The 15,257-nt window shown below is 42.3% G+C and overlaps 1 long non-coding RNA gene across 1 annotated transcript in view; it reads right to left on the reverse strand.

The window, feature by feature from the left end:
• Nucleotides 1–410: 410 nt before the first annotated feature.
• Nucleotides 411–15,257, reverse strand: part of LOC116420202 — a 56,074-nt gene continuing 41,227 nt past the window's right edge. Inside the window, exons 2-3 of the long non-coding RNA XR_004230490.1 lie at nucleotides 11,851–12,051; nucleotides 411–1,147 (exon numbers count right to left, since the gene is read on the reverse strand). This is a non-coding gene — a long non-coding RNA (uncharacterized LOC116420202). The remainder of the gene's footprint in view (nucleotides 1,148–11,850; nucleotides 12,052–15,257) is intronic.

Here is a 15,257-nt window from a genome sequence, read left to right on the forward strand (position 1 = left end):
TGTTTTTCTGCAATGTGCCTAATATAAAAATATGTTTTGCATAGCTTCACATGTATAATGGATATTATATTGTTTGGCTTCTAGAAAGGATAGGAGAAGGAAGAAGAGAATTTGAAATTCCAAATTTTTAAAAACAATTACTTAAAATAATTTACATTTGACTAGAAAATATATAATAAAATTAAAAGATATTTTTAAATAAAGAACTAAATAAAGAAAATAAATGGAAAAATCTTTGTATCAAATTTATCTGATAAGATTTTGGTGTTCAAGATATATATCATATATTCATAAACCCAATTATATACATGTATACATATACACATGTATATGTATGCATATATGTGTAAATATATATATCTATATATCTATATCTATATGTAGATATATAGATATATATATATCTGGCTATATATATCAGATAGATAGTCCCCAATAAATAAATGCTAAAAGAACAGTTCTCAAAAGAACTGTGCTGTATTCATAATCTAATGAAAAACTGTTCCAATTCACTAATAAGAGAAATGCACATCAAAACCCCAAGGTTTCAAACTGCAAATTAACAAAAATGGAAAAAAATGGCAAGTCAACATTGGAGAGATTGTAAAAAGAGAAGTACATTAATAATTGTTATTAGAGCTGTGAAGTAGAGCAACCATTTTGGAAAGTAACTATAATTATGCAAATGAAGTGACTAAAGTGTCTAGATCTTTTGAAAAAGTCTCAGCAGCCTTCATACCAGAGGTGCTAGTCCTCTCTGAATACCCCACACAAAGACGCTCATCCATCTTTGATGTCTAACCATCACCCAACTCTTATCTGTGGCTCCAAGAAGCAATCCCATGTGCAGAAGGTACATCCCAGTTAAACTGCTTTGGTAAATGGGCTAAATCAGGTTGAGGGTATTCAAGAGGCTTCAAATTCATCAGTGAATTTGGGAAGCGTCTATGTCACGCATGTGAAGACTTCCCCTGGTGGAATGGACAGATGAGAACAATCTGTTTCAACAGCTATGAAGGTGACCCAAGCAGGCACTGTGGAGCGCTCAGAGCTTGGTCAGGCTTCAAAGATTGCTAAGGTCCCCCACTGCATGCGGAGCCATCGCCACTCTTCTTGACCTTTGTCCCACCGCTGGACTTTGATGACTCTGGAAGAGAGAGTGAGGCTGTGATTTTGTGCAACTCTGCCTCATTTAAATCCAATTCACCAGTTAGTCAAGACATCACCCTGTGATGTCGCTGGCCCTTTTCGAAAATGAAGGACAAACAGCATCTCAGGAACCAGAGATTCAGCTTCTCTCCAAGGAAGTCATTGATAAAAAGCAAGTTCCCATATACTCCAAAATATTTATAGCATTGCCTTTTCTGATATCTGAGAATTAGAAACAAATTAATTGGGGAATGGCTAAGAAAGGCATTGCCAGAATGTAATGGGAGATTCCTGTGCATGTGAAATGGTACATGGGATGGGAAGCCTGGAACAATTCATATGAGTGGATGCAGAGGAAGTCTTCAGAGCCAAAAAAAAAAACACTCTATGCAGTGACTAAATATACAGTGATGTAAATAGAAAGAATGACGACACATCAAAGAATCAAAAGTAAATATAACAAAATGCTAACAATCAAGAAGGACTAGAATGAAGAAATATGAGAAGCCAATTCCAATCTAGCCTTTGGTGAAGAAGTCAGATCCAGAGGAATCACGTATGGACCATATTTTCAGAATGTTTCAATATAGTAACCAGTTCTTCCTCCTCTATAGTAAATAGTATTTGTCATATGGGATGGCTCTCTGGGAGGTGGAGGGATACATGGGTTATTATGATAATGTAAAACCCAGAAAATATCAATGAAAATTTCATTTAAAAATTTGAATGTGCTTCTGCACAATTTGGAACTATGCCCAAATGGCTATAAAATTGTACATACCCTTTAACGCAAGGAAATCACCTACCAGGTCTGTATACAAAGAGATCAAAAAAAGAAAAGAAAAGAAAAGGAAAAGATTCCATGTGTAAAAAAAATACTTATAGTAGCTTTTTTTGTTGTGCTGCCTAAGAATTGGAAATTGAGGGGATGCCTAGCACAAATTTTGTGGTAAATGATTTTAGCTAAAACGTTTCAAATCCTACCTGAGGTCCCAGGTATCAGCCTGTCCATAACCCCCACTCTGATTAGGTCCTGAATTCTGTTTCACTTAAGATTGGATCTCCAGGATAGTGCTGATTGGTTGATGGAAATTTTGGAGCTGTGGAGGGCAGAATGGAACTCGGATCCGTTCTTAGAGGATCTGGTTTGCACACTTGAATAACATTGGATTGCATGCACTGGGAAGCATGAGACTAGTCAGTTTTTCCCTTGCACTAGTTACAGGTAATGGTACATGCATGCATGGTAGAGGTAATCAGGGGAATCTCTGGATCTCTCAATCAACTCGGTGAGATTACAAGTGTAGGGCGGGGGGGGAGGGGTAATGGTGCTGCACATGCCCACATCATCTAAAATGGAAGAATCCTGATTGGGGTGGGGGAACCCCAAAACCAAAATCTTCCATTCCCTTACCACATGGATGACAACAGGCTGTTTCCATTGGCTCCATAAGCTGCAATAGGCTGCATCTTCAAAACCATAAGACTGGGAAGATCAGCATTTTTCCCCCAAAATGAGGGTTAAAAAGTATATTTACCCACAGTGGGCGTACCATAATAGTTAATAAAAGCTAATGCTTACTAGGCCAGCAAGTGGCGCAGTGGACGGAATGGATGGAAGACTCATTTTCTTGAGTTTAAATCTCAGACACTTAACTGTTTGTGTGATCCTGGGTAAGTCACTCATAACTTTAACCCCATCTGCCTCAGTTTCCTCTTCTGTAAAACGAGCTGAAGAGGGAAATGACAAACCACTCCAGTATCTTTGTCAAGAAAACCCCAGATGGAGTCATGAAGAGTTGGACAAACTAAATAAAAACATTTACCAGATACCTACTATGTGCCAGGCACTGTGCCAAGTGCTTTACATTTATCATGCCATTTTAGCTTCACAACAACCCACAACAACCCAACATGGGTACTATTATCACCCCAATTTTTGAGAAATTTTGAGGAAATTTAGGATGGCAAAAGCTAAGTGACTTGCCCAGCATCATATAGTTCGTGGCTGAGACTTGACTTGAACCTGGGCTTCCTGATCCCGCTGCTCTGTGCTTTGTAGTGTTCCTTCACTGCCTCCATGAACTGATTGAGAAGAAGGAAAGATGACTTTCTCTCCCTTTGTGACTCTTAGAAACTAGCTTGAGGCTGAGATTTTGTTTTGCCTCTTATGTTTTTTTTTTTTGTCTTTTTCAATTCTAGACCCAGGTGATGGAGTCCTCATTGGGCCTGGGGGCTCAAGCCATGACACTTTTGGAGGCATCCTGCCTCTAGGCTAGATGTGGAGCCAGCAAGCTAACCCTATCAGGAAAAGCCTGAGAAGCTAGGGGATCTGGGACTTGAGTCTTAATGGGACTGTGCCATATAAGAACTGTTGGGATTTGGAATCAGGAAAGTCTGAGCTCAAATTCTGCTTCAGACACTTTACCTGTATGTCCCTGGGTAAGTTACTTCACATTTGCCTCAAGTTGGCCATCAGTAAAATGGGAATATTAATAGCACCAGAGTCGCACCAGATCAAATGAGGTGGTCATTGTAAAACATTTACCACGGTGCCTGACACACATTAAGAACTAAATAAATGTTATTTCTTTTCATCATTATTATACCATGAACCTAATCCCCTCCCCTTCCCCAGAGTACAAGGTGGTATAAGGGGGGAATTATGCTCCCAAGTGTTGGGGAAAATATTGGTGTTTGTTCTGGCTGTACCTTTGAAGTAAATGTTCCTTTGTAAAAGGTAATATGTTAAGTAGTTCAATGGTCCTGGGGGTGACCTCCCCTAAAGCTGAAGTAACATTATTGAGGGGGGAGCTGGAGCCAACGACACAGAGCCTAATCCCTGGGAGAGGGACAAAATATAACAAACGTGGCATCTAAGCATTGGCCAGAGCTGTCACTTTTGTACACGCAGACCTTTGTTAGATTGGACAGAAGCACTGGACTCTTGCTGAGAGCTCTTCTCCTTGCCAAGAGGATGCAGTAAAGGAACTCTGACTTCCAAGTCCTCATTTCCTTAACTTCCTTCATGTCTCAGGTAAAATCCCATATTCTGCAAGAAGCTTCTCTGGATCCTGCTTAATGCTAAAGTCTTCTCTCTGAGACCCTCCTCCTGCAATTTATCTTGTCTACATTGTTGTTTACTGCCTCCATCAGATCATGAGCTCCTTTAAGACAGAAATCCCTAGCATTTATCACATAGTACTTAATCAACATATACTGAATTTCATGGATAGTTGGGACTTTATCCTTATGGTGGCTTCACTGAGGCTCAGGAGAACTTACTCCTGCCTAAGCATCAGTTCCAGGAACTCAGATAAACCAACAAACACGGATGTCTCAGAGAAGCTCACCTGAGTCACCCTGCCAGAGTAAGACTAGCAATAACAGTCCAGGGAATCTTTTTCTTGCCAACAGGGAATTTGAATATCAAGTAGCTACCAATTTCCTGGGAGTCTTTCCTCCCCTTGACAAGACATCATCCATCCTCTTCAAGAACAAAGGACAAACAACAAACCTCCGAACACATTCCCAGCTCCAGGCTCCTCACTTTTCCTAAAGTCTGGTGCAACACAATCCAGATAAAAATCTTGCCTCCACTGGTTGTGGAGGTCCCGTTCCTTTTGGGCCCCAAAGGGGTATGCCCAATTCCACCTAGGCCCCATGGACCCAAGCCGTTTCCACCAGCCTTCTTGAATGGCCTTCCTCCATACAACTATATCTCTTCAATAAAGTTGTACTGTTTTATGTGCTTCATGGTTCCATTTCTGAACCTCTGCATTAAGAGAAACACTCTCAGAACAGAATACCAAAGTCAGCAAGACCATGAACTTATTATTTAGCTGACTGCTCAAACTGAGATTATAAGGAGGCGCCCACAGAGATGAACTTGTTAAGGCTAGAGTCCTGTAGACCATCTTGCCAGGTTACGACAGAGAATTAAGTGCGGGTCTATTCCATGGCTCAAAAGCATTTTTGTTGCTGCTGACCCTTTTTTCACCCCCCAAACTCTTCCTTGCAGCCAGGCATCAAAACCCCAAAAGGAGAGGAGCCAGAGGCTGAAAAGGAGAATAGGAAATTCAAACATCTAGAAATTCTGAGCCTCGTTAATGGCTACCAACAGAACATAAAGGCTGATTAGCTAGCCTGCCTCTACATCAAGGAGTGGAAATTAAAAAAGTAACAGGTGAACCTTTTGACTACACTGACACTCATCAGTTCCTTCTCAGAGAAGCCCTTTCTAACTATGGGACACCCCTCTGGTCCATTATCAGGCAGGATAACGATAGAAAGAAGGGCTTAGATGGCTTGGAACCACTGGGTAATCAGGAATCCCAGCCTCAGCACCAACCCCCTCACCCCAATCTGACAGTCCTTATGTTGAGATTGCAGTAGGGGTTGCAAGGCACTGCTCTAATCCTAACCCATTAACTTCACTAATAGGACCACACTGGGTGCCTTTCTTGAACTGGCCTAATGGCCTGAACCCAACCCCTCTGAAGAGGGACTCTACTGTGGTTTTAGATACTGAGACACACTCTTAGCTTAAGTCTAACCCTAAATGCTCGAGAAGATGCTCTGGTCCACCCTCTGTGCTAGTTTACCTAACATGGTGTGGGTACCGGGGAGGGACCTTAGACAGTGGCCCCCACCCCACCATCTCATTCATTCTAACTAATCTGTTAACTTCTCAAGCAGCAAAGGCTCTTGCGGCGGTCTGCTTAGCTGTCGCTACCACTGTCCTATCTGCTCCAACAACCACACTGAACCCTAATCACAACAGAAGCGTCCCACCTGGGGCATTCTGACGCAAAAGCTTTCCCTGGCTCCCAAGGGCAACCCCATTTCCAGACTATATTTTGATTCCCTCTTAGAAACAGAAAGTAATCAAGGGAAGAGAAGTCACTGTGCAGAAACCCTCATTGTTGTGCCCTGAGTGAGGTTGAAAAACATTTTTAAAAGATGTGAAAGGCGTGAGCTCTTACCTCAGCTCCCTGATCTCCACCAGGTGCTGTGCCTGGAGGGTGAGCTAAGCCCAAGACACCATCACTGTGTATGAGCTACACTGCCAGTTCCCTCCTGCCTCAATAACCAACAGCTGGCTTAGCTGGCTGGGGAGACACTCCCCCAACTTTGAGGACCTGGGGAGGGAGCTAGAGCAGCCTCCACACAGGAATCAGGGAGACATAGTCCACAGGTGGTACTGCTGTGATTCAGTGGCGGGGAGTCAAATCCTGCCAGCCTATCATTAACAGCGTGATGCTTCTGTGAGAGGATGAGGCAGACTTGATTTAGCAGCTTCTACCTATTGTCAGGCTTATCAGCCAGGCTAAGGACAGGGTCCACATTTTTTTCCTTTGTATTTTTGGCTGACTCCAAGGCATTTCGGGTTAGGCTTACAATTCAGTCTGCTTTTGGAATACCCCGATTTTGTGCTTTACATGGAGCTGGGAAGTTTCCTAAACAGTCTTGAGGAAACTCATTAGATTTCAACTGTCCACACATTCCTGTCCCTCAAATTTTCTTTCAGACAAATCTTCCTTTTTAGACTGCAGAAGCTGGTTCAAAAACAAAACAAAACAAACACAAAAGCGGGAAGCTGAGGTTCAGTTGATCATGCCAGGATTCAGCCAGCCTGTACCAGCACTAGGGAGTTAAAAGGGCATCTCTCCACTGGAGTTCTAGCAGATGTTCTATCTACAATGATCGCTTAGGCTCACCTGCAACTTCTCCCCCTCCCCTATCCAGCCACCTGACTGCTTCTCTTTCCCTTTTATGTCAGCATTTTCTCCCTGGTAGCACTTGGGCCCCTGACAGAAGGCTGACTTAGGGGCCAGAGTGGTCCCTCAAACAGTGGAGGAGGGAGTGTTGTGGGAGGGAGCTCTAATCGCTTGCTGAGACTGCTAGAACTGGCCATCTGAACTGACTTCCTTCATTATGTAGGCTGGATTACAGAGCTTCTGACTGCTATTGAGAATTACAATCCTGACGTCCCCTTTCCCCCACGCCCTTACTGTTACCCCCACCTCTCCCCTACCAAGATTGGAACTCATTTTCTTTATGCCACTGAGGGAGCTGTGAGCACATAGGTGAGCACTTGCCTTCAAGACCACTCATGCTGCTTCTGAATCAAAAGGGAAAATCAGTAGGCACACATTCTTCCCAAGGAATAGGGAGTTATTACCACATAGATCAGGGATATGAAGAAAGGGAAAGGGGATCCTATACTTATTCTCCAGGATCCATCCAGGAAAATGAGGGGAATGGTTAAGAAGCCTGGAATTGCATTAAGTAGCCCTGCCTCTATGACTCCTCTGACTACAGAAGGTAGAAGGGGAATAATGGAGAACATCTCCTAGATTGCTTATCTAAGGGGAGGAGCCCAGGCTAGACATCTTTTCATTTCCCATCCAGGGACATTCCTTTTGTTGGTATCCTGCTCCCACACTATGTATACTCTCCACTTTGCAATTTCTTTTTTATGCGCTATCTTCTCCCATTAGACTTTGAGCCCCTTGAGGAGAGGGACCGGTTTATACCCTTGCTTTGTATCCTCAGAAGGGTAATGTCAAGCAATGTTCCAAATTACTGAAGAATTGCCTTCATTTCACATATCACCATGGTGATGCTTAAGATTTCGCAGGATAAGGGGCAGCTAGATGGCGCGGGAGATAGAGCACCAGCCCTGAAGCTAGGAGGACCTGAGTTCAAATCTGCCCTCAGACCCATAACTTGTACTAGCTGTGTAACCCTGGGCAAGTCACTTAACCCAATTGCCTGCTGAAAAAAGTTAAAGATTTCGAAGACCAGGCTTCAACATAATATGAGACTTACCAAAAGAGCAGGCTGCTTTTTGAAGGAGAGAAACTGGAGACCAAATTGTCAACATTTAATGGATTGTGGAGAAAGCAAGGGAGTTCCGAGGAAATAGGTACTTCTGATTCATTGATTACACTCAAGCTTCTATGTGGCTCAACAAAATGGACAAGTTCCCAAAAAATTGGGACTACCAAATCATCTTACTGGTCTCCTGAAAAACCTGGATGTGGGCCAAGAAGCGAGTTAGAACCAAACATGGAACAATTGATTGATTTAAGATTGTGAAAGGAGTACAGCAAGGATGTATATTATTATCACCTTACTTATTTGACTTATATGCAGAATAAAAAGCTGGAATTAAGATTTCTAGAGAAAATATCAACAATTTCAGATATGCAGCTGATGCCATTCTGATGGCAGAAACTGAAGAAGAATTATGAAGCCTTTCAATGAGGGTGAAAGAGGGGAGGGTAAAAAGTTGGCTTGAAGCTTAATATCAAAGAAAAAGAAATCTAAGATTTGGCAACTGGTCCCCTTACTTCCTGGCAAGTAGAGGAAGAAGAAGTGGGGGTAGTGTCAGATTTTGTACTCTTGGATTCTAAGTTATCATTACAATGACTGTAGCCATAAAATGAATATGTGCTTGCTCCTTGGAAGGAAAACTAGGGCAAATCTGGACAGCGTACTAAAACACAGAGACATCACCTTGCTGACAAAGGTCCGTATAGTCAAAACTATGTTTTTTTCCAGTAGCAATGTATGGCTGTGAGAGGTGGACTATAAAGATGAGCACAACAGAATCAACACTTTTAAACTGTGGTGCTGGAGAAGGCTTTTGAGAGTCCCATGGACAGCGAGGAGGTCAAATCAGCCAATAGGGAAAATAATTCAAGTTATTCACTGGAAGCCCAAATACTGAGGCCACGTAATGAGATGACAGGACTCAGAAAAGATCTTGATTCGGGTCGAATGCAAAAGGAAAAGGGGATCGAAAAGAAGGAAATGGATAGTGTCATGGAAAAAAAAATGGACATAAACTTGGACAGATTTTGACAGATAGTGGAGGACAGAAGGACCTGGTGTATGGTCCATGGGGTCACAAAGAGTTGGATATGACTGAACAACAACAGTATCTCCAGCATTTGGCACATTGCCTAGAACATAGTAGGTGCTTAATAAATGTTTATTGTCTGACTAAATAAAGAAAGCCCAAGGAAGTAAAAAGCCCATCAGAACCCCTGAGTTCCCCTGGAGACGAAGTGATTGTCCACAAGTCAACTGCTTGCCAATTACCCAGGTATCCCCATTCACTCTCCTAACCATCTCCCACTAGCACCAGTCCCCAGTTATCGTATTCTCATTCCTCACAGATAAAAGCCTTATAAAAACCACACCAAATAATACTGGCTGGCGGTAGCCCATTCCTTTTGGGTGCAAGTGGAATGTGTTTCCATTTTCCTGACTACCATTTGTATTTTAAGTTTAGTCCCTCACTCAAATTGGCTTACTTTACTGATTTCTTATGTGCTCTGTGTTGTTTTGCACTAGATATCTATTCGGGGGGGGGGGGGGGGGAGCAAGATTGTTCTAATAAAATGAAGTTAAACATTGTGTAATTATAATGACTAAACAGTCTACAAAAAGGACAATTGCAATCTATCCACGACCATTTGGGGAGGAAAATGCTCAAGTATCCATTCAGTATCCTTTCCCTACCAGTATCTACATGAGATACACAGACTGACCCAAGCCAACTGATGGACTTGTGCCTGAAAACTGAATAAACCTCTGGAGAAACCAGATTTAATTAATTAAATTAAATTAAATTAAAAAGACTTGTGGAATCTTCTAAATGAGACATCATTCTCTGCAAAATATGGAACTTTTATAAAAACTGACCAGATAGGCACAGAGATATTGCAAACAAATGCAAAAAAAAAGTATCAATAGCTAACACACTCTTCATAATCTGTAACACAATGAAAAAAGAAATTGTATCTGAAACCACAAACAAAAGATAGGAATCCACTTCCAATTGTCTTTCAAACATCTTAAACTATATAGCCATCAGAATTTGAAACTCAGTATGTCCAATAACAGAACTCATTATCTTTTCCCCTAACCCCTAACCCGCCTCCTATTACTGGAGGTGGCAACAATATTCTCTCACTCCCTCAGGCTCACAACCTAGGAGTCATCCAGAACTCTCACTATCTTTTGCCTCCAATATCCAAGCTGTTGCCAAGGCCTATCAATCTCACTTTTGCAGCTTCTCTCACATAGACCCCCTCCTCTCTGACAAACACACACATCTTGGTTCAGGGGATGACATCAACATATGCTTGAATTTTTGTACAGCTGGTGGTGGATCTGATTGGCTCCAGTCTCCCCACTCTAGTTCATCCTCTACTCAATCTTCCTAAAACACAGATTGAACCATGACAATCCCTTGCGCCCAGTAAAATCTAGAAGCAAATACAGAATGCTGTGCTTGGCATTCTGAGCCCTCATAACCCTGCCTCCTCCTACCTTTCTCAACCCTAACCCTAACCCTAACTGTAAATTCGTGTAAACATTACTCCGTGACATGTACTCTTCCAGCCAGTGACACTGGTCTCCTAGATGTTCTACCAAACAAAACGCTCCATCTCTCAAATTCTCTCTGGTTGTCCCAGTCTTGGAATGGTCTCATTCCTCTGTTCCAACTACTGACCTCTCCCACTTTCTAGCAGAAGTCTTCCCCAACCCCTCCTAATGTTAGTGTTTCCCCTTTATTATTTACTATTTATTTTGTGTATAGCTTATGTGTTCATACCATTTGCTCATTGTCTCTCCTATTAGATTGTAAAGTCTTTGAGGGTAAGGACTGTATTTGGCCTTTTTGTGTGTCCCCAACACTTAGCTCATTAATAATAATTATAACATATAACAATAATATAATTAATCAATCAATTAAGAATTAACCAGGCTGGTGGTAGCCCATTCCTTTTGGGTGCAAGTGGAATGTGTTTCCATTTTCCTGACGACCACTTGTATTTTAAGTATAGTCCCTCACTCAAATTGGCTCACTTTACTGATTTCTTATGTGCTCTGTGTTGTTTTGCACTAGATATCTATTCTGGGGGGGAGGGGAGCAAGATTGTTCTAATAAAATGAAGTTTTATACTGACTAGATAGAGAACATCTAGGCTGACTTGTTGGCAAATAACTGGCTTCTTATTTGCCACTCTCTGTCAAGGAAAAATAACTTCTTTTTGCCTTTCCCTCAGCTTTTCCTAACTATCCTGGAAGATCATGCTCTGTCACAAGAACAGATCTGCCTTTGCCTAAGGTGAGGTCTATCAAGCAGCAAAGGTAGAAAAGCGATAGTAGGAATTGGTGTGGCCCAGATTAATATTGATTAGCACTCTCACAGTATTACGAAGTAACCCCCTTCATCTGCCAGGCACATCATGATGGAAAAACAAATCAGGATAAAATAGCAGGATACACTATGGATCAATTTTTTTTAAACCATAGATTGATTCAGTTTGAGGATTATTGCCAAAAGCAATCATTATAAACATGACTCCCAGCTAGAATGCATATGACTGGCTCTTTGAGAGGAGGAAGCAAAAGGACAGGTGACCAGAGCTAGGAAGCTCTTGCATACAAAAGTAGATCTCTGGCAAGTCTAGAGGGAAAAGCATGTGCCTGTCAGGACAAAATCCAGTCGTGTATATGAATCTTTATGGTTCCTCCTGGGGAGTACCTCCTTGGAGCAGCCTAACAAAAGCTCCAGTGCTGGGAGGTGTTGTATCACCTAAACTTTGGAGCTGCTGTTTTTCCTTCTGCTTATAGACCTTCACCCATCAGTCAAACAAGTATCGGAAAAATGCTTACCTCACCGGCCATGCTGCCATTCTTTTCAGAAAGCAGCTATTGGTTGTACGTACTGGTGTATGCGATGCCTGGAGTGGCCGAGGTACAAGTTTTTACCTCTGGTGCTGTTCTTGCTATTGATGACCCTGCATTTTGGAAGGGAATAGATGGGGCTGCTGAAGCGAGGACAGCACCAGACTACTTGCTGTCTTATGATAGAACCTAAAAGGGAGAGAGAAATAGGTAGAAGGGTTATCAAATGCTGTTCTCAACATTCTGTCATAATGTGTTGATTCCCTGTAATTTTTGCTCCAAGAGAACAGCAACCTAAACTCTTGGAGGAGCCTAAACTAGCATCTGAGTGTCTTTATTGCCTAGAAGGGGTAAGCCAGATTTTACTGGATACATCGGGAATAAGGTCCAAAACAGCACCTGTGAAATGCTAGTCACCCTCAGGAAGGCACCTGGCAAGTGGATGAAAATCAGGAATATTACTTGCCATCCCCACTCCATCCCACTGCAACCACAGACTTAGGTGTGTGAAGAGTCTAGGAGAGGCTGAGTCAAAACTTTTCAACGTGCAAGATCACATCAGCTCTGGAATTCACACCTGGAAAGTATCCACTGCTGGAACCAGGCTAGAATTTGAGGATTCTTCCTAACTTCTGGAGGGCTTCTAGGATGACTTACCTCACCATTTCCTACATTTATATTCTCAATGCTTAGCACAGTTCCTGGTAAGATGAAGATTTGGTCTTCCCAGTGTTGACTAAACTTCTAGCAGAGAGCAAAAGGGGCAGCTCTGAGACCAAGGGAGTTTCTGTGGCCCCACTTCTTCAGGCAAGGATCAGACAATATGACAGACTTCCATGATCCCTGGGGAACCCAGACCTGTTCTAAATGGTTCTGTAAAAGGCCAAGGCTCCATAGCAGATCAGCCCCCAGCTCTCCTCCAGTACTTGAATCTCAGAGAACCCTCTAAAGTGAAGAGGGCCCTAGAACACTCCTGCAAGATGCCTCCTCATTCCCTTTCTTCAAGCCCTGTATCACTCTAACTCCAGGTACCTTGCCTCTCTGCATGGCCGCCTCCCCCCCCCCCACCCCCACACGCACCTGTACAGTTTCAACTTGCTGATCCCAAGAAGAAGGGTTCTGCTCACCCAAGTCTGGCGCCTATATGAAACACCTCACATGTCCTTCTATCCCTGAAGTTCTGGGCCTATTGAAGCAAGGGCCCTGTGACACAACTTTCTATCCTCCCCATGCCAGAACAACCATTAGACACAGTCCTGTTCCCAGATCCTAACACTTAAAAAGGTCTTAAACTATTATACAGCCCTTTGAATGTCAGGTGGGAAAATCTCCTGATTGGCCTGATCACAGGGATAACCTAAGTCTGTTAATATTCTTTTACTAAATGTGTACTGCCTCCCAATTCTAACCCTAATCCTCCTGACTCTAACCCCCAACTCTAACCCTAACCCTTGTATCTTCAACTGACCCCCCACCACCAACAACAACAACATGGAGCTGGGGAGGGGAGAATAGCTTTATTTCACAGCATTGTAACCAGGTGCTGTGCCAGCACTACCCTTTCCCCAGAAACTTTATGATAGTGACCAGTCCCTGAGCTGTGTCCTCTTCCTTCCTTTCTTGGAGAGAAACCTGGGTTTCTGAAAGCTCCCTTTGTCTTGAGAGAATGGGGACTTCTCATTTCCATACTTGCAATGTCCTATGCCCATGACAGAGATTCTCTATGTCCCAATAAGCAGTTTTTCTGGAGACTGTGACCAAGGATTCAGGATCTGTCCATCCTGAAAATGTTGGGAAAAGTGGGAGGGGACAGATGCCCATCAGATGTGAGTAGTTGGCAAGGAAAGGCATTGTTACCCTGAGTTGAATATAATCACAAGGCATTGAAGCCAAGGAACCAGCAGCAGGGTGGGGAGGGTACAAGATGGTGAAGTAAAGGCAGAGGACTTGTCTGAGCTCTTACCCAAATCTCTCCAAATACCTTTAAAATCATGACTCTAAACTTTTTAGGGCATCAGGACCCACCAAAAGACAAGAGTAGAACAATTTTCCAGCTGAAGACAACTTAAGTCAGATAAAAGGTCTGTTATAACAAGGTGAGAGAATAATCAGTTACAGGAAAGGCACAATCCTGGAAAATTGGGAGTGGGCATTGGGAGCTCTGAATCAGTGGTGGCAGTAGAGACAGCAGCAATAGCATCAGCTTCTGAAAGTCTCACCTCATAGATAAGGGAGTGGAACAGCTGTTCAGAAAGAGATGGCAGAGGCCTCTTTACAGGCATCATGGAAGGACTCTGTTGCTTTGCCCATACTCAGATCTGGGTAGTAGTGCTGGCTCACAGTCCAAGTCCCTGGAAAGATCTCTGAAAACAGGGGCGCAAACCCCTGGAGCTTGGGACAGTGCACCAGTACACTGAAAACAGAGCCCTACCTTAACCAAGAGTTAAAAGCCCAGTAATAGGCTGGGCAAAGGAGCAGACAACAGAAAAAGATTCTGAGCATCAAAAGGTACTATGGTGACAAGGAGGATCAAAACACACACCCAGAAGAAGAAAACAAAGTCAAAGCTCCTCCATCCAAAGCCTCCAAGAAAATTATGAATTAATCTAAGGCCATGGAAGACCTCAAAATGGATTTCAAAAATTAAGTAAGAGAGGTAGAGGGAAAATTGGATAGAAAATTTGGAGTGAGGCAAAAGGAAATATAAAAATCTATTGAGGAGAAGAATATCTTAAAAATCAAAATTAGCCAAATGAGAAAGGAGGTACAAAAACTCACTGAGGAATATAATTCCTTAAAAGTTAGAATTGAAGAAAATGGAAACTAATGACTTTTGAAAAATCAAGAAACAATAAAACAAAACTAAAAGAATGAAAAAATAGAAAAAAAAGAGAAATATCTCATTGGAAAAAGCAACTGATTTGGAAAATGGATCCAGGAGATCTGAAAGTCATGATCAAAAAAATTGCATGGACATAATCCTTCAAGAAATCATCAAGGAGAATAGTCAAGATATTCTAGAACCAGAGAATAAAGTAGAAATTAAAAGAATCCACTGATCACCTCCTGAAAGAGATCTTAACATGTAAACTGCCAGGAATATCATAACCAAATTCTATAATTCCCAGGTCAAGGAGACAATACCAGATCTAGCAGCTTCTACATTAAAGGACCAGAAAGCTTGGAATATGATATACCAGAGAGTAATGGAGCTAAACTTACAACCAAGAATCACCTGCCTAGAACAACAGTATAATCCTTCTGAGGAAAAGGAGGAGATTAAACAAAATAGGAGAGTTTCAGGCATTCTTGATGGAAAGAGCAGAACCAGATACCAAATACAGGAGTCAGGAGAAGTATAAGTAGGTAATCAGGAAAGGAAAATCATAAGGGAC

The sequence above is a fragment of the Sarcophilus harrisii genome, chromosome X (genome assembly GCF_902635505.1).
Source record: "Sarcophilus harrisii chromosome X, mSarHar1.11, whole genome shotgun sequence".
In the NCBI taxonomy this organism is placed as follows: Eukaryota; Metazoa; Chordata; class Mammalia; order Dasyuromorphia; family Dasyuridae; genus Sarcophilus; species Sarcophilus harrisii.